The 20,540-nt window shown below is 39.7% G+C and overlaps 1 protein-coding gene across 1 annotated transcript in view; it reads left to right on the forward strand.

The window, feature by feature from the left end:
• The window catches only part of shank3a (SH3 and multiple ankyrin repeat domains 3a), a 167,383-nt gene that overhangs the window by 11,064 nt on the left and 135,779 nt on the right, over positions 1 to 20,540 (forward strand). The gene's annotated exons all lie outside the window — the stretch shown is intronic.

A 20,540-nucleotide genomic window follows, 5' to 3' on the forward strand; every position in this document is an offset into this window, starting at 1 on the left:
CATGAAAGTCTCTATTAAACAATGATGGTTAAAAGCATAAATATTATAAATACTGATTTGCCGTGGTGTGGTCGCATACCCTTTTCACATATTTTACAAGGACGTATGTTCTGAGTGAAATCTGACTGTTATTGTTCCATACAGGGTTAAAGGGCAAAGGATAAAAAAAGGAAATATTAATGTACACATAGTGTACTTTTGCAGCTTTTCAATAGTTGCATCACACATTCAAAAGAAAAAATGTGAGTTGAAATATTAAGGACGTGGATGAAAATTTGAAGCACTTTAGCAAAGATGTATTGTAAGAAAAAAACCAAGGTAACATCTGACGGATGGGTAACCAGGGTTCAAACGCGAGCACATCACTCCCACAGAGATGTGCCTGACATGAGAGAAGCAGGTGGACAGCGAGGTAAAAAATGGTAGCATTGGATGAAAAGCACACAAGGGATATTGGCAGGTGATGTGTCAGCATGGTGACACGGGGTTCAGACATGCCTCCAGCAGTCACACTTGAGAAAACAATTCAGCCATGCCACAAAAGAGCCTTCAAACTCGTACTGATCCTGTCATTCTAGAGCCCTGTTAGATAACTCTTGACTGTGTTGACAGGTGATTCCAGCTGAGCTTTTTTTTGTGCCCTGTGACAACACCTGATATTCTCAATCCATGGACATCTTCAGTATTAAAAAAGGGACAGGTCATGTAGTTTTTTTTTTTTTTTTAAACAGTTTATTGGAGCCTAGTTTATTTTCACTGAAAAACAACATGTGGTTAGTTTGTTTTGGGGAAATATCTTAATAATGTTTTCCTTGCACATGGAGTTTGAACCAGAAATTAATTTTCCTTTGAGAGTGGAATCCATGAAAAAAGAACTGAAGCTTTGCTACACACCTGTGTGGATCTGTTTAGTGAGGAACATGCCATTACACACATTTGCCATTACACACAGTTGGAAAAAACTTTTAACCAGCAGGCCCTATTGGCCAGTTTGAAGTCTTTTAGCAAGTTTCCTTGGCAACCAGCGAGGGTGCACTGCTCCTTGGCACACCCTGAGAGTAACTAGCTGATGATATGCAAATTTAAGGAAACAGAAGCTAATGTGAAAAAAAGGGAGGCTTAGGTGAAGGAAAAAAACCTGTGTTGAAAAGACAAAAGTGCTGTCAGTGTACATACAATGCGTTTACATTTCATACTGTAATGTCATTTCACATCGTGATGCTGACTGCAGACGTCGTGCTGCACTGGTTTGAGGTGGCTGTTAAGATGCAGGGTAGTCCTCTGTGTCATGCTTCTGTGGTCCTTCACGAGTTGTTGCAGAAAAAACAAAGTGTACTTTTAAAATGCGGTGTGTGTAAGAGCGGCTGAGGCAGACACAGATAGTTTTACAGAAGAGGAAAACTGTATCGTGGAGGCAAAAACTCGTTCTGAGTACTGTACCTTTTATTGTGTGTGTTGTGCTCCATGCATTATGAGTACTTTTTTGGTAATGCTCAAGTTCTCCAACTCTTTGGAGGCACAAATAAAAAAAATGAACAGTCATTTGTTAACAGTCGACCTTCTGTCTGCGCTGGGAACAGAAACCTTTTTCAGTTAAACCCCTGAGGTAATCAAAACACTCTATTCTTATGTGGAAATCTGCCACTTAAATCACCTGAATTTCACAGGCGTTTAAGGAGGAGAGTTCAAGAAACCTTAGTATTCAGGAGTGCAAGTGAGGACAAGTTTGCAGTCCAATCGAGGGCCCAATGCTGCGACTGCCCCTGACCAGCAGTTACAGCCTGCTAGCTCTTTACAGATTCAGGTCCAGGGTTCTCTGCAGATGAAGCACAAGGTTCCTCGAGTATCAGCATTTAAAGCTGCATCATTTGAAGCTGTCGGAACTACACATATATATTCTCTGCCCCACTGCCTTGCCTATGGATACACTAATACACCCCTTTTTTGTGTTCTAATACAAACACATCATGCCTCTTTTAATGTAGTATTTTCTCTCTTTTTCCTTTTCTCTCTCTCCCCCTCTCTCCCCCCCTCTCTTTCTGTTTTAATTATGCTAAATAAGGTTAAAAAAAATCTATATCTAATTATTTGTACCACGATAATGTCGAATTGTTAAATTGGCATGAAGAACATACTGTAGATTCCAGCCTGTGTCATGGCCCTCTCATTGATGACTCATCAGAAAAACACTTTCTTTTGTGAAGACCTGAAGGCCTCTTATAACATTCTTACTCACATGTGACATTTGTTCAGTGACATGTATAATAATCGCTTGTGTCTGTCAGCAGCAAAGAAACAGTCCATAATGCCACACTGCTTTATGTATTCTTTGGTCGTTGTGCATTATAATGTTGCACCGCTGCTGCTGCTGCTCCAAGTAGCTCACCCCACACACACAATGTGGCTATCCTATGTGTTTTACTTGACAACATGCCCCCTTCAACACAAATTAAGCTCAACTGTTCGTATCAAACGATCAGCATGACTCACACACCGTTGTTCATAATTAGAGAAAGTCCTGCCTCAGCATTTTCTGTGTGAATGGTGTTCAGTGTGTGTTCACGCGTTGCCTCTCAAGGTGTCTCAAACTTGATGGTAGCCCATTAATCCGAGTTAATTGAATCAATGCCCATTTTTCCCTCCTTGTCTCAGGGGTGTAAGATGGTAATGGTTCAGATGTAAACCCTTGGGTGTGATGTTCATTTTATGCTGAGGGATTGGGAGATTGACTACAAAGTCAACTATAGATCTACGGATAGTTTCCTGATGCTAGTGAAGCTTAAGATGAAAGCGAGACTTGTTCATGGTGTTTAATTGATAATAGGCCATATCAAAGAGATTGTGTGTTAAAGTGTAAAGAGTGAGCAGCGCTGTAGTGAATGATTGTCATATTCAAATGTGAATGGATGCTGACTGTGATGTTCACAAAAGGAGACAAACCTTGTTTGTATTAGTTTGTCCAACACGACATGTGTATGGAGCTAATATTGTGGCAAAACTATTTGAATATGCACACACAGATCCACAAATGTGTAAAAAGATCCACAAATGCACACACAGATCCAAATATGTAGACCAATTTAGAAATATTTACTTAGCCTATTTATTAATTTCAGTGAACTTTTTCAGCTGTAAATCCTGAAAATACACAAAAATAATCGCTTACAACTGAGGCGGGCCTCTCCATTGGCTGTCATTTTACACGTGACTTTTGCAACACTCCTGCCCGTGCAAGCTCCACAAAGGTGTACACATATCTTCAAATGTGTGTCTGACGATCTGCAAACACATTAGTGGGGGTTTGTTGCCCTGAGCTCAGGCTCACAGGCGAGGCTGTGTGTGCATATTCAAATAGTTTTGCCACAATAATAGCTCCATACATGTGACCTTATGACCTGCTCACTTGTAGCAGCAAAGTTTCATGGTTGACTTCTGATCCTGCCCTGCGGGGATGTGAGGATGGGAAAGAGATGGATGTGGTTTGTTGGCACCAACAGTGTCTTTAACAAATTTTACTGCTGCAAGATGGATGATTACTGGGACATTTTTATTAGCAGTTGATATGATGGATCTAATGTACTGAATACAATTATTTGAAGGTATTTGAAAGTAATTGTTGCTGAATCAGTTTGAATTTTTGATCTTGTCACAGACCCAGCTTTACTTCCAGCCACTTCCACCTCCTCCCCCCTCAAATAGAACGCTCTGTAGTTAAAAGACAGAAATAAGGAACACATATACAGGCTGGCTGCCAAACAGCGTTTTCAGCACTTCCTTAAATACTTAGATTAAAAGATTTGGCAGTGATCCATTGCTCAGCTCTTTAGCATATAGCTAACGAGGCTAAACAGAGCAGAAGAGACTTGTGTAAATTATTGGCAAACTCCAGTTAAGTGACACACCAGTGAACGTCTAACGAACATGTCTTTAGAGCAGCGTGCTTTGAATGACACCGCCTCCAACTGGGACTTTTTTCCAATCTTCTGTTCTTATTCGTCACTTTGTGTAAGACAGTCACTGTCATTACCATTTCATGCTATTTTGACCATCAGCATAACCTCAGGGTCAAGAAAGTTATTATCTTAATTTGTTAATTCCCTAATGTTTGTGAATGTTGTCTAGTTGATACCTGAGTTTATCTTGCTGGAATGAACTTCCAAACTCCCTCTGCACCTTTAAGAAAAAGCTAAAGAGCCAGCTCTTTATGAATACCTACTAACTTAATGATGATGGTCTCCATATTATTGATGATGATGATGGTAATGACGATGGTTTTTGTTTGATAACGACGACTTATAAGATGGTTTCTATACTGATTAGAGCTCTCAAGAACTGCCCTCAATGTTGTGCTTTGCCTCTGGTCACTTCCTGTCAGCACCTGTGTGTCCAATCAGACTCAAAGCTGATCGTTTGCTCTTACTGACATTGTTCCCTTTTTTCTAGATCCTTGCTTGTGTTGTTCTTACTCTCTGATGTACGTCGCTTTGGATAAAAGAGTCTGCTCAGTGAATTGTAGAATCTTGAGGGTTTTTTCTTCGATCATGAATTAGCAGATTGACCGTTCTATCACCTCGCTACAAAACATGTAGTGTAGTTAGAAACTGGCTTAGGTTGTGGATACATTGAGTTGTATTTGAACACTATAAAAATGATAGTAATTATTAGCATATTTGTATTATATATTTAATATTGAAGACAGGAACATGTCATTCTCACGTCAGGATCTAACGTGCTACCTTTTTGCTGCTCCTCTATTTTTAATTGATGCTTCGACTGTGCTATAAAATATGAAAGAGCAAAAGATGAAACGGTCTTAGTTTGTACCTCTGTTGCTGAGTCTGCCCCTTGCTGGATCCACAGATTGAGGAAGAGAAACAAATGCATCTGTTATATTGTCCTGGCCTCTGGCGAAACTGATCCAAAAAAAAGTGAGAAGAGTGAGGCACTTCATTTCGTTTGTCTGTCACTCAAAACTCAGACTCATCCATAGTTAATTGCACATTGAGCATTCAAAAGTGCATCACAGCACCTAACAGGCGTACCTTACAGCAGTATCTGTTATTTTTACTCTCTTGTTTCCTCATCCGCTGAATGATCTTAGCAGCAAGAAAACAAACACGTTAGCTAGTGATCTGTATCATGCCTTTGGGGGCATTGGTTAGGCCTCTTAGCTATTCCCACATCCAGTAGGAGGCTCTGCACTCTTAATTAGTGCATATGTCATCTGGGCAGCGACAGCCAGAGGTCTTGGGAGATGGAAACAGGGCTGTGTGAGAGTCATTACACTCAATCATCTCAGCACCTCGCTCTTCTTCTTTCACTTCACTTTACCACTATGCTTCTCTCTCCTTTCACTTCTTTGCCGATGCATCACTATTTGCTAAAAGGCAACAACAATGTCCTGTCTCTTTCTATTGTGACTGGATGCCATCTGTGTCTTCAGAGATACGATAGTCATGTCCTGTTCCATGCTGCATGCATCATCCCGACTTGCATAATCACCAACAACTGCACACAGACAATGCATGTTAATTAGTCCGGCCCCCTTTCGGGCCATGTTTTGAATTCAGATGTGAAATGATGTAATGTGTGTTTTTGTTTGTTTCGACTGAGTTGACCTGTGTGAACAAAATTGAACTTTTGTTCTATAGTGTTTTTTTCCCACTCCGAGAAAACCCCTCACCCTGTAAACGTACCTTGTTAAAAATTCTATGTAATGTGTTCATAATTAGTGTACTAATGGTCAACAATGTGCATGCAGGACTACAGGACTTATTTCTCAATTTGTTTTTGTGGCTTGTCAGTAATATATTTTACATTTCTATGTTTTTGGTTCATTTGGTAAATCTTTTGTTGGTCTGCTGTTAATGCAACAGTTGACAAACCAATAGGTGACATCATTGTGACTGCATCACGCTATGCTCTTGATTGTTTTTTTACAGACTGAAAAATGAAGGGAAATGAATACAAATTTGATTGTGAGTTTATATATAGAGAAAAGCTCTTTTAAACTCAGAGAGTTCCCCTTACCAATGTTCATTGTAATTGTACAGGACAGGTGAATACAATGAAATTCTGTTGCACAGCATGAGTGGAGCTAAAAAATGTAACAGGGTAGAAAACTGTATATAGAAAACAGGATAGTAAAATATAGGTAAAATCAAACAAATTTAAAATGTAAGATTGTAAATCCCATACATACATACACGCACTACTCCTCCACCCCCACACACAAAACAACATGCATTCACACACAGTACAACATGACCTGAGGTAGCAGATAAGAACAGTATTATTGTAATTGCGTGTAGTCTCTAACAGTATCACACTTCTTTAGTTAATACAAATACAGTTAAAAACAACCAAAAGCATTACACTGGGTCTATTATTACCTTAGAGCGGCGTTCAGTATGGTGATAGCTTTAGGGTAAAAATGCAAACTAATCATAGTTGTAGAGGCCATTTTAATCATGGTCACTTTAGTTTCAGAAGTATGATTCAAGTTTGTGCTAATAGAACATATTTTTGTGTTGTTAGAAATAAATATTAATTCATGAGAAGTATTTAATTTGACATGGAAACTTTTATGGAGAATAATGGATTCATTTTGGCTTGTTTTGGCAGGTATTTTGTGTTATGGGTGGAGCCGAGTTAATTAATTTGGGGGTGATGCACAGGTGGAGAGAATAAATCAGATCGTCTTTGTTTGTGGACTGTGGTGGAGGTTTAGGAGCCATGATGCAAATGTTTTTTGATCATGTCCTTTTGTTATGAGTTTTGATATATTCATTTTTGAATCTGAAACAAGTGGAAACTGTTTACGAATAAAATAAGAAATCAAGTGAAACAACGGATCTGTGAGTATATTAAAGTGGACACGCATCAGGAACGAACAGGTTGGCTCCTATGACCTATATTTATATGACACACAAGAAGAAATTGCAACTACAATAGTTATGAAGTCTGTTCATTGTCCCAACATACTCAAAGGGAGTTACAGTCATCTCCTACCTCAAGCCTCTAATCTACTGCTAATGACCCTTCAATTATGTCACTAATTTACTAACACAGACTTCAGGCTTTTGATGGAATAGTGTAAGGATAAAGGGAGGCTGAAGAAAAGTGTGGTATATTTGGGGGTGTCTGATTTATGATTTATGACTTAAGACATAGAAAAACAGTCATAAACATCACTTGCTGCACATGTAAACGGGACACAACCAACACATGGATGTTGGCAGGAGAATGGGATTCAGCATTTCTTAAGAGAAATTCCAGCTCAAGTGTCACGACCAGCCACGTCTCTACAGAGTAGTAAAACTCCTGACTTGGCCCTCTCTCCTCTGAAACATGTGCCTGCTGCTGTATCTTGTTCTTCTGCTCTAATATACTCTTATCTGAAGGGAAAAAGCCCCTCCAGCTCTCCTTAGCTTTTATTTTTTATTCTCTTCCAAGATCAATTTGGTGTCACGGCACCAAGGCTGAATTGCTGTGATTCTTTTCATCGACTGTGTGGAGCTCAAGTTTTATTTTCTAGTCATTATAAGTTTCTAGATAAAAAAAAATTCTACAATCTTAAATTATGACAAGGACATGTAACCATAGCAAGCCATTAATGGATTTATGATGAATTACATAGAATCTAGAGCTGAAATAAACTATTTTCATCAGGGATCATTTACATCTTATCATTTGCAAAAAAAAGTCAAAATATACATTAATTCCAGTTTCTCTGAATCCAAAAGTCTTAAACCTTCAATATCTAATTTAATATCATAATCATCAACCAATAGACAAAACGTTAAGTATTTCACTTAAGCCAAAAGAGACGACGATTTATTACAATCAATCTGTATGCACTTCAGTACATGGAGGAATGTCTTTCTGTTTCTTCTTGCCTTGCTGCATACCCAAATTTGGGTATGCAGCATTCTCTGGGAGTGAAACAAACATGATTAAGAGATTACACATAAAGCACAACAACAATCTTCATAAACAGGTGTAAACATACAGTTGAAGTATGTGTATTTAAATATGACATTTGACCTGTGTCTAAGCGACCCAGAGTTGTTGCTGCACACCTTTCAATCATCAGAGTGGCTTGGATTAGATCTAACAAAGGGAACGATTCCTCACATCTGCAGAACTGGAAACTCTGAAGCTGAAGCTCTATAAAAACTGTCCATATATGACATCATTGTGTACAATAAATGACAAAAAACAACAAGTAAAAGAGAGCAAGCTGCTACATGTCAACATTGACTTGATTGGTCAAGTACTTTTTGCTTGGGGCTGGTTGTGGTGTTGTAGACTCAAGATCTAGGCTTCCTAGAAAGCGAAATAATTAAACCTGGTTAAACATTGCTGTTTAGAAAGGATTTCACTCACTCACCAATTCAGTAGGGATTTAATCCTGGCTCACACTGTACGATTTCCCCCCGACTGTATAAAAGTCGGGGTGTCATGTCAGCTCACACTGTACGACTGAATCGTTTACGACGCCCGACCAGACCTTGAGATTGACGTGCTCACACTATACGAGTGAAATCAGGATGGAGCGTTGACAATTGTTAATAAAGTTTAATTTGAAAAAAACAAAGGACGCGGGTTGGTGAAAGAAGAAGGAAGTGGAAGTTGTTGTAGGATATAGAAAAGTTGATACAATCGTAGATATATGGAGACAGATGATCTGTACCGGGTTGCGTCCTGCCGCTGGTCGCCATGACTACAGTCCTCCCTTGTCTGATTATATTGTAGTCACACACAACTTCTGCCGGACCCTTTCATGATGTAATCGTTAAGATTTTAAATTCTAAATATTAAACATGTTTGAAATAAATCGGGGCGTCCCCGACGATCGCCGGGCAGATCGGGGACGTTAAGATTGGATCTTTGGACCGCTCACTCTACGAGATAATCTGAACAGATAATCGGGTCCGAGCAGCCTCGAGTCGGGAGAGACCCTGAGATTGTCGGGAAGAATCGGAGCTCAAATCGGCCCGATGATCCTGCAGAGTGAGCCGGGCTTAACATTATGTGACACACATGCACTTACAGTGTTTTCAGGCATCCAAACACTGCCTCTGCATCTGTCACCAAGCAATGTTGAGTAATTTACACTTCAGCTGTTAGCTGGTTACTATCTTCTGAAAATGGAAAGATATTTTGACTCTTGGCATAAATTCACAGGTGGCATTAATAACACTTATGAAGCTGCAGTGCGTTTAGCTGAGCCATTTTCATCTTACTTAACTGAATGGATCCATCCTTTACGTTATGTTACATCGTGGATTTTCCTGCTTTGACAAGTGAAAAGTGTCCCAATATGTCCTGATTTGTTTTCATGGATGTTTTGCTGTGTTTACATGACAACTCACAGCATTAAGCTGAAAAACGAGAGAAACAGATGCTCCCTCATTTCCTGACACTTCTCTTGCCGCCTACCTTATCTGTCAACTTTCTTATATTCTAAATAATGTAGGCAGCAAGTGTTAACTTACACAAACTTTAAGGCAAACAGATATAAACATGCATTTGAGTTTTCTTGACCTTTCCATATTTTTTTATTAGTGTGGTGGAATCTTCTGCAGCCAGAAACAAAATACTTTAAATCTTCACTCACCAGTTTTCTCAATATTTTCTGAATAATGTGTAGAAACTAAGGTCTTCGAAATGTATGACTTCAATCTACACAGCATATATAAAAAGAATGTCAAAATTCAATGTGGGTATGATAAAGCACCTGTTGACATACGTCTCAGTTGTTAAATGATCCTTTGGTCAATAGGTCTCATTATTCCCAATTTTGAAAACCAAAAACCTTCCTGGCTTGTTTTACAACATGCAGACGCTCAGACTGCTCGATTTATTTCACTGCCTTCTCCATGTGGCCTGAAAAAACATGACCGCCGCTTCCACCTACTTGTGGGCAACTACAGTTTTGTAACCTTTTAGGTTACAAATATGGGCACTCTCAGCTGCAGAGCGCCCGTCAATCGATTTTAACTGTAGATAACTATTCGCACATATTCTGAAATCAGGTAAACTACTTTGGTGTGGACCAAAAATTAGATTCAATTCAATTCAATTCAAAAAACTTTATTTGTCCCCGGGGGGAAATTCAAAGGCACACAGAGCGGTAAATTAACAACAGTGCAAGTAAATTCTTCTGTGATTAAATTATAATTATAAAAGAAAGAGGATTCATGATCAATACATAATGCGCAATAAGAGTAGTTACAGTATGAGAGAAGATACAGTTGGTGTGAGTCTAATTGGTTTAATCTTTAAATACCAAAGGCCTTAAAGTTTCTACCAAAGACAAGAATGGACACTTTAATGAAAACAATTTCAAACGAAACCCACTAAAGCTTTTCACAAGTTGTTGTGACTGCGCAGTCCAAGCAGAACCGTTTGATTAACTGTCAGGGAGAAACACAAACACCAAATAAAAAGCTGCGTAGGCTCAATAATTGCAAAATGTTCCATATTGATGTTGATGGTATTTTTCACAGTCCTGCTTTCCCTTCCTCTGTCTTTTATTCAGTCACTATTTTTTCATCTTTTAATTCCACTCACTCTTTTTTCTCATGCTCTGAATGTATATTTACTCTTGTCAGCCCTGCATTGCAGTTTAAAGGAGCCACTGGGGGGAAAGAGGAGAATCATTTAAAGCACTTTTTTTTGATGAATCATATTGTTATCTGTAAATCTCTAGGACAATTTAAGGGAAGGTGCTTTTTCAGTGACGCCAAGAGGCAAGTGTGTGTGTGTGTGTGTGTGTGTGTGTGTGTGTGTGTGTGTGTGTGTGTGTGGCAAAGGAGACAAATACAAGGAAGCAATAGCAGTCACCACCAAACCTTAAGAAAAATATAGTGTGAATTAGGGCCCCACCCATATGGGATTTTTTGGGCCGATACCATTTGTTGTGTTTATGTTGTTGAAACTTTGTGTTGCTGCTATTATTGACCAGGTCCCGCTTGAAAATCAGCTCTCTGATTTGAATCAGACTATTTTGGTAAATAAAGGTTAAATAAAATAGTTATAAAAAAGTGTGGACTTGATAACCGATACATGACCGTTTAGAATAAAAAGCCCCAAATAAACCACTCATTCCTGCTCATTATACTCGGAAAAGCGTCTCCTGTTTTCTTTTGAGGGCCTGTCCAATTTTTATTTTAACAATAGCACATATCTCTGTCACTTGCACATAGTGACAGCTACATACATGCCACTGATGTATTCCTCTCTTCACAACATGTCACCACAACATTAATTCAGCTCCCCATCAATGGACAGAGACAAATAGTAAATCCAGTGCCCTCCTAATTAGTAAACACAAAGTGCAATACCCCTTTGAGAGAATGTGTTGACTTCTTCAATAAGCTGTGTTGAAATTAAAGATGAAGTAAAGTTATCACCCAGCCCAGCAGCAACAGGACAAGTAAAAAACCTGCATCATCAAGCAAAGAAGCAGTATTAAAGGGGCTATTGTTTCAACTTCAGAAGCATGCAATTTTGCTACAAACTCCTCAATTGTGTCTTTAAAATCCATGACAGATGAACGTAAGGGGTGAGATTGCTCAGTCTCTGTTGCTGCATTATTGGCTGCATTTCCTTTTCACAAATGACAGTAAGAGAAATATCACTCATCAATTGCATTTTTGACTGTCAGGGAAAGGACAGGGCATAGATTTATGTCCATATAAGGAGCACACTTTCAGCAGTCAGACTACCAATATGTTCAAATCATTGTCTATAAACTCCTCAAAATGGCTCAGTCCTGCCAAAAGGTTCTCTACAAAGTAATGTCAGCTTCCGCTAAACCTGAAAGGTTGGCCATCTACACAGACTTCTGCTCAAGATGCGAAACACAAAATGCAGATGACTTTGTTTCAGTTTAGTGCACTAACCACAGGAGCCCATATTCTGCTCTTTTTGGGGTTCATATATTTAATCTATGTACCTACTAAAGTATGTTCACAATAACTAAAGTTATAAAAAAGTGTCTGTTTTCATGAACTGCCGCTCCATGCACCGGCTCTCTTCTGACTCTCTCTCTAAGGCTCTGAAGTGCCCACGTTCAGAGTCCCCACATGTGCCAAGTCTGATCTGATTGGTCGGCCTGGCGGCTCTGCCGTAATTGGTCAGTCGCTCAGCACGGTTCTCGGAAATGTTCCGCCCCTTTTACCATATTTGGAATGCAGCCACTGGCTCCGTCCGAGGGTAGCATAAACATTAGCACCTTAGCACTACTGTGCTACCGCAGGCTACGGCATATCGTGGGCGTGCTACAGAAGTTAACGGGCGTGCAACATGAGCTGCTGGGCCACAACGAGCCAATGGGCTCAGATCAGTGATCTCACACTGACAAGACGTCACACTGACAAATTGTTATCGAGGGGGGCTAGAACCGAGCGCTACATGCAGCTAATGCTACAGCTAACAGGAGGACGTAGGAGAAGCTGTGTTTCCGCAGACTTTGAATTTTTGCACATAGATGTGACTAAACATGCACAGGACACTTGGAAAACACACTAAAGGGCAGATAAAACTAGAAGAAGAAGAATATGGGACCTTTAATTCATATCTGACATTTTCTAAGGAAGCAATATGCCCTAAAACGAGAAAACACACACCCAAGCACACACACAAATTTGCAGGGGGGAGGCACATCAATGGTATCTGGATAGGGGTTGGAAATAGAGTGTTCATATTTCTAAAGCTACAATAATGACCTAATAACTAATAATAAAACCAGAAGAAGAATATGGGACCTTTAAGCAGCAAGACCTCTGAGTCTTCCTTGGGGTCTTATATTGTAGTGACCTGCCTCACTTTCCCCTCATCCTTTGTGGGACTTGATACCAATTTTTCAGTGTTTCAAAAAGCAATTGTTTTGTTTGTTACTATTCGTGGTGTGTGGTCTAGAATATAATGGTTTTTAAAATAATGGTTTTATTACTGACCCACTGTGCTTTGCCATCCCAGCTGGTCCAGGTTGAACTAACACACTCTTAGCTGCAGTTGAACATTACTCCCTATCATCACAAAATGACATATTCACCACCGAGAACCACCTTCTCTGGGTCTCACAACTTCCAGATCCATCTGTCAAGCCGAGACCATTTTCTCAAAAGTGTGTGGGTTTTGTAAGTGTAGTTAAGTTCCATAGTAGACAGTGGAGACACTCTGCTCAGGTGGTGTTTATCATTTTGTGCTCTGGTAATAAATTCATTACCCTGCCCCCCCTCTTACATATGCCAGTGTCCAACTGAGGACACCTGATCATGGATCCAGTTAGAGCAGCCCCAAGATATTTTGCATTGCACTACATTCTTATCTGAAGTCAAAATGGAGTTATTAGGTTGCGGGAGAATTACCTGCATGTAACAGGAACGCACAATGCTCGTTGGCTGTGATATCATCAAGACCCCGGTAGTCCATGCAGGAGCATACAATCTTGTCTTTCTTGGCTACAAAGAAGAATCCATCTCCGACAGGGGACAAAGAGGGGCAAATGAGTCCAACAGCGAATGGGTCAGATGTGTACTTCTCCATAGCCTCACTCTCAGGACAGGTTGTAAAGGCGACTAGAATGCAAGGTGGCACCAGGGAGGAGGTTGATTGCACAGTCTTAGGGAAGGTGAGGAGGAAGGGATAGGGGTCAAGTACTTTCTGAGCACTAATTGTGGATCATGATTCTCCGGGGACTCTAGGGACAGATCAGGAGGTTTTGGAGTGGGGTTCTCTGAGGGACAGGAAGTGTAATGGCTGTGTGCAAGCAGTTAGAGTGACAAAACCTGCTCCAACTGGAGATGGATGAGGTGGACCAGTCTATTTAGGGGTTATGTAGTTGCAGTTATTGTAGTTGTTGGGAGAAAAAGAACCACAGGTAACAAAGAGCTGGATCTTCTCCCTGTGTCCAGGTGTATGTAGGGTTATGGGAACAGTTGCAATCGATCTGCCATCCAGAGCATTTAGTACTTAAGGCAACTCGAGAGCCTCTAAGGGAGCGGTCACACTGGCCGGTGTGACCGCTCCGGGCCGTGCTTCTCTCGGGTCCGCCTGTTTGTCAACTGAGCACGCTTCATAATAACATAAAGTGTGCATGTGTTGTATTACGACATTCTGTAAAATCGTGCTTAGCTACAGATAGTCCTGTGTACTGTGACCGCGGGCCGTGCCGGCCAGCGTGGGAATGGTGCAGCTGGGGGCCAATTGTGCTTAAATACGGCACGGTACAGATGGCCAGTGTGACCGCGCCCCAAAGGAAAACCTGTCTAACTAGTTCAGTATCGATGAAGTTGTCATTAGCACAGGAATCACCTAAAATACTGAGAGGAATGGAACTGAGTCAAATCTGGATGGTAGCAGGTATAGTTATATGTTTGGGGGCTCTTTGTACTAAAGCGGTCTCGCTCTCCTTCGCTGATTAGCCAGCTCTTTCAGCAGGAGGGACAGAAATGGCCAGACTTCCTAACTCACTGCTCCTTCCATATGTCTGTCCTTCAGTCTGTTATCTGTTTTAATGGTCAAGACAATAACCCCTTCTGGTGAGAAAGGCTTGTCACATAAAGCTAGTACATTTTTTATTTCATCTGATAAACCCTTTATGTAAACCCCCGTTAGTGCCAGCCCATCCCACCCACTCCAAAACGCAGAATCAACAGAATAAGCTGCTTCCCCTGAAGTTCCCTGTCGTAAAGGTAGGAGACGTTTAGCAGCTTCTTGTCCCCTGAACAGGATGGTCAAAAATCTTGTGCATTTTAAAAAGAGAAACAAGAAGAAAAATTAGTAAGAGCAGCAGATTTTCTATTTTAGAGCTATCAGAGGAAAAAAAAAAAAAACTAGTGAACATTGTAGAGGAAAATGACCACATGGCTCTCTGGGGGGAGGAGAGGAGGTAGCATAGGCAGGAGAGACAACAGAACTCCACGCAGGATTTTTTTCAGAGGCTGGCATCTGACAGGTGAGATGATTGAGCTGAGAGTTTAGAGTAATTCCACTTGTGCTTAGTCTGCATAGTGAGTTTATGATCTCATGGAGCATCTGATGATGACTGCCCACCGGGGCTCCTTGAGTTGATCATTGCTGAACCAGTTCGTGTGACGATCACTAAAGCTGGACCCAAAAGCGAGGCTCAGATGAGTGGGGATGGGTGTAAGGGATTTGTTACAGACTTCACGGGAATCCTGGTGACAAGGGTACTTATGTTGGTGCTGTAGGTAGACTTGTGCTGCTGGAGAGGGGCTGTGGCTTACTGGAAGGAGTCACTGGGAGACACAACGTTAGATCACTGGCAAAGCACTGAGGAAAACTAGAAATACTTGCATTAATTTTTGAGCAAACATAACGTTAAAGTAGCAGGCACAAACTGGCAACCAGAGGAGCAGTCTTGATAGGGAGTATATCAGCAGCTATTGATTGCACCTGATGAGTCTCAGCTGTGCCCAATGAGCACCTCAGCCTCTGCACCAAAACTCAAAGCATAGAAAACAACCAAAATCCTAAAACAGAAAATACCCCAGAATAATATCACAACACTAAATATTACATCACAAAATTCAACCAAGAGTCCCAACCATGACACTTTAATTATACCTGCTGAAGTAAACATCCCCTCCACCTTCAGACCCGATAGATGTGCAAATTCTAAATGTTTAGTAAAAAAAACTTGAATGAAGTATACATGTATGGATGTTGTTGGCAACTGGAGAAGAATGTATCAAAGAGAAACAAAAAAGTTGAGGAGTGCGACGACAGATTGTGATACTCAAGATATGAACATTTCTGTTCTGACACTGTGATGAAGGACAGTTATGAACCATCACTCCTCAACTTGTGCTTAAGCATGTTAACACATACAATGCAATATAAATAACATGCTGTGTTACGCACAGTGTTAAACACACAGTGTGTTTAAAGCGAACTCAATTTGACGGAAAAAAAGACACCGAGCACAATGACGGACAGATTAACAATGACAAGCAGACTCAAGGACCCTCTGTTATATAAACGTATATCTTGTACTGCCACCTTGAAATCTAAAACCAAGGATGCTTAGCACAACAGAACAACTACAAATGTGTAATTAGATAAATGTACAGTGTGTCATGATTTGGTCTCATTTAGTTTTGTTTTTCAGCGTTTAGGTTTCTATGTTTTAATTTCACCTGTCCATCCTCGTGTTGCTTGTTTCCCTTGTGTGTTTTTGTCTTAATGTTTCATAGTTTAGTCTTTAGTGTTGCCTGTTTTATTTTGTAGTTTCTTATCCTTGTGTTTCTTTGTTACATTCTTGAGTTCTGTGTGTCTTTTAGTGTTTCATTATTTAGTTTGTAGCTGTCCTCAGTGTTTCTTGTATTGTATTCCTGCCTCTGTGTGTTTCCCTCCGTGTTGATGACCCTCATTGTCTTCACCTGTGTTATTAGTCTCACCTGTGTTTGATTACCCCTGTCTTTATTTAGTCTCTGTGTTCTTTCCTTTGTTTTGCCAGCTTATTGTTGTAAGTTGCCAGTGTTGTAGTTTGTATGTGAGTGTATGCTGGTTGTCTTCTTCTCCAGTGTTTCCTTGTTACTCCTTGTTTTCCCTTTTTGGATTTTGTTCTTGTATGTTTTTGTTTTGCATTTTGCATCTAACCTTTTTGTTAAAAAAGATAGTTTTTGTTAAGCATCTGCACTTGGGTCCAGTTTGTTCTCAATCCTTGACACAGTCACTATATGAGTTTGTTAACAGTCTAAGTTTTGGGTGTGTGATTGAAATCATGTCATAGTTTCTACCTCTACATAGTGTTGTAGTACCCTAATCAAGGACTCGCCCCGATTTTTAGGACTTGTGACTCAGATTTGAGCATTTACTGCATTTGGAGAAAAGGACTGACTTATTTATGTTAAAGTCTGTGTTTATGTTATGATGTTTTTGTAAATAAGGCTTGAACAATTAATGTGTATTCACATGCACAGCATGCATATTGGATGGGTAGCAGGTATTTTTGAGTTGATTAGACACCTGCTGTGATCCCACCAGAAAACTATCAGTGCGTCTCCCCGGGAGTGGTGGGTGTTGTGTTTATTTACAACAGACTGTGCTGTAACTTCATCAAGGATTTAGATCTCAGGACAGGCCAACAGGGTCGTCCCAGAATCGTAGATTTACAAACTAAATACATTTTCTACCCATCTAAAAGGTCCCAACACCATCAGTGGAGCTCATTAATCATCCTGAGCTCCAACAGAGCTGTGCTCAACATTTTATTTTGGATGATAAAAGTTTATCATTCATCTCTGGGGAGTCCTGTAAAATGGAAACAGTTTTAGTTATGATTTTTTTGCTGCTGTGAAACCTCTACACACATACATTAATATGAAAAAATATTACGAAGAATATATTTAACAGCTTCTCTAATTTTAAATGAAGGTAAATATCTCAAGACACTACACCACCATTACAACACAATAAAAGACATCACCTGAAAGCTTCATTTTCAATAACTTTCTGATACTCTGCGTTTTAATAGTATCACACTCCTCAGACTGAAGGGCAGTGTAGACATTAAGATTTACAGATAATAGAGAGATTAAGCTCATCTTAGAAACATCATTAAGTCAAGGACTTTATGTGCTGAAGGGAAAAACTGAAGCCCACCTTGGAACTCGATTTGAAGCCAGCCTGGACTGACTTAAATGTTATTCGCTCTAAAGCGGTAACTTATCTTATCTTATATGAGAGCCTTATGGGATCAGCCAGGCCTCACTCCAAGCTGTTCAATACAAAATGTTTGTCAGCAAGCATTATTATTATTTTTTTTATTTGATAACTTTTTATTTTGAAATCTGAGCTAGAAGATGCATATTTTTATTCGCAGTATAATGTAAGTGTGTCTAGGGATTTCTATGTATCATTCTGCACTGATACCATGTGCTCAGTTTACAGACTCTACATTAATCCTGAAAGTAAAGCATTTTGTTCAAAGTCAGTTTTTAAGTGCAGTTTATGTCCCCCTCAAGAAACTTGTAGGCTGAGACAAGGAGGCATCCTCTTAAATGTATATATAGTATGCATCAGTTTTCACTTTCTGTTATTTCTAAGTGCCTCTTGAAAGTCACTTTGCTAGCTGTGAGTATTTTTCATTGAGTTTTGTCACTTTCATGTCCTAAACAAGGCTAATAACAAACAAGGACATTTTGTTAGTGAGTGTTTAGGGCTACTGCCATGACTTTCACCTCTACTAAACAGCCTGTTGTAAAAGCAATGATTAATTAGCTCTTCTGAAGATATTATTTAAAAAATCTATGTATGCTTGCATCTTAATCGTCTCTGTAAAGTAACCATATCACCACCTTAAAATTTGCATGCACATAAGTAATATATTATAATAATAATATATAATCTTGTTTGTGTAAACATTAAGTAGCACTGTCCGTACAAAACAAGAACAAGCTGAACAAGGTTGTTCAACAAGGCGGCAAGGTAACTGGGATGCAAATGTTCAGTATTTCTTACCTGACGGACTGGTTTACACCAAATCTTGAGAACAAGGTCATGGCAGATTCACAGCACCCTCTTTGGTCCGAGTGTGAACTCCTGACTTCAGGGTGCAGGTTCAGAATGCCCAGGATGAGGACTAAAAGAGGCCTCACTTCCTTTGTGCCGCGCAGCAATCAGCTGCTTAATAAGCTCTGATTAAACTGAACCTGGCACTCTGCACTTTACTGAACTTGCTACATGACACTCCTTACAGTGCATGTAATCATGTGAGGCTGTAATGGTGTATTTAAATGATTCTTGTTAGTATGTGCTGGCAGTGTGGTTGTTGATGTCTTTTGTCTCTTTTTGTGTTATCATGCTCTTGGTGCAAGATAAAATTCCCCTAGGGGCAATAAAGGTTTCATTCAAGTATATTTGAAATGTTCATCCAGCTCATAATGACATTTAAATATGAGATAGAACTACAAAAAATAAATATGAACACAAACATTGAATTCTTTGAAAAGTCAGATGTTTTGTGTACGGATTGTGATTGAATGCTAAACAACATTTTATAATACAACCGTGTCATGTCAACTTTATCAACAACTGTGTCAGAGAAGAAACTAATCCATGTCACAGTTTATCTCATGAACCCAGACTTGTTTTTTTTTAGCGTAACAATTTCCAGGCTTAGTGCTGAAAAGGAAACAAGTCCTTTACATTATTTCTTTATGTATTCTTTGTAAAAATGTCCTTGAGTAAGAGAAAATCCTGAGCAAACAGAGCAATATGAAACAGACTAAGCGTCCAAGGGAAGCGGAAAGTGCCGTGAGACAACTGTCATTACCTAGCAACAGTAAACGTCTATGAGAAGCACCTTGAGCGCTGCCAGTGCAAAAGCAACACCGGTATTGATCTAGTTTACATCTAACTTGCCAAAAATAGTTTGAGGGTTGTGATATTGAGCTGTCCAACTTTCTTTCCTGTTTAAAAAAGTTAAGTCGCTGTAGGCAGAAACAGTGTATAAGTTCTCCGCAGTTTTGTATATCTTCCACGGCATGAAAATCAACTCCGATAGAGCCTCCCACCAGAGAGATGAAGAATGAGAAAGTTTGTGATGAGCAGCATATAGAACATACTTTTTATTTCAGACTGGAGATTTTCTTAGTAAGAGTTTAGATTTGATTTACTGATGACATCATCACACACGCTCTCTCTCATGAGAGATTCAGACCTGGAAACAGCTTCTCAAGGATTTTTTTAACAAACCAGGAAGTTGAAATGAATACATGAGCTCCCATCATCATCATCATCATCTCCTCTAAGTCTCAAGCCGGAGTCTGACCATATTTTTCTATCAGTAGAACTCATTGTATCAGTAGCACTGCTGCTGCTTCTTTGTGCTCTAATAGCATACTGAACCAAACTTCATCACCTTCTATCACCTCCATTCTACATGATCCCTTTAAAACTGTTACGAGCACCAGAACATTGTGTCTTCTTTAGTTTTCCTCGGTGTTCATTAGATCATTTTTTCAAATTTTTTACGGCATTAGTAACACTATGCAAATCTTACATGCTATTTTTTATCTACACCTACTATACACTGTTTTCTATATCTATCTAGCAGAATGGCTTTTTCAAATGAATGCAGTGATGTTTAATCTAGAGCTGTGTTTTTGCATCTTCTTCCGGGCGTCAAAACTGCAGCTCAGCTGATCTATTTTTTAAAATCTATATTGTGGTATCTATCTATTTTTTTGTACATTTTTAATTTTTCTTTTTTTATTTAAATTGTACTGTGTTCACTTTTTGTTTTGCCATCTTTGCTCTTTGCTGCTGTAACACTGTACATTTCCCCATTGTGGGATAAATAAAGGATTATCTTCTCTTATCTTATCTATGTGTCATTTCAGGACGTTTTCCTATGTTGCAATGAGAAGTGTTTGTTCCCGAGCTTCGTCCCTGAGTGTCAGAAACACATGTGAGCAGGGTAGAGTTGTGCTTTTGGAATCGATAATGCAGTCAGCGCTTGATTGATTTATCACTTGTGGGTTACACACTCCCTCTTC

This window comes from Labrus bergylta, chromosome 7 (genome assembly GCF_963930695.1).
Source record: "Labrus bergylta chromosome 7, fLabBer1.1, whole genome shotgun sequence".
Classification (NCBI taxonomy): domain Eukaryota; kingdom Metazoa; phylum Chordata; class Actinopteri; order Labriformes; family Labridae; genus Labrus; species Labrus bergylta.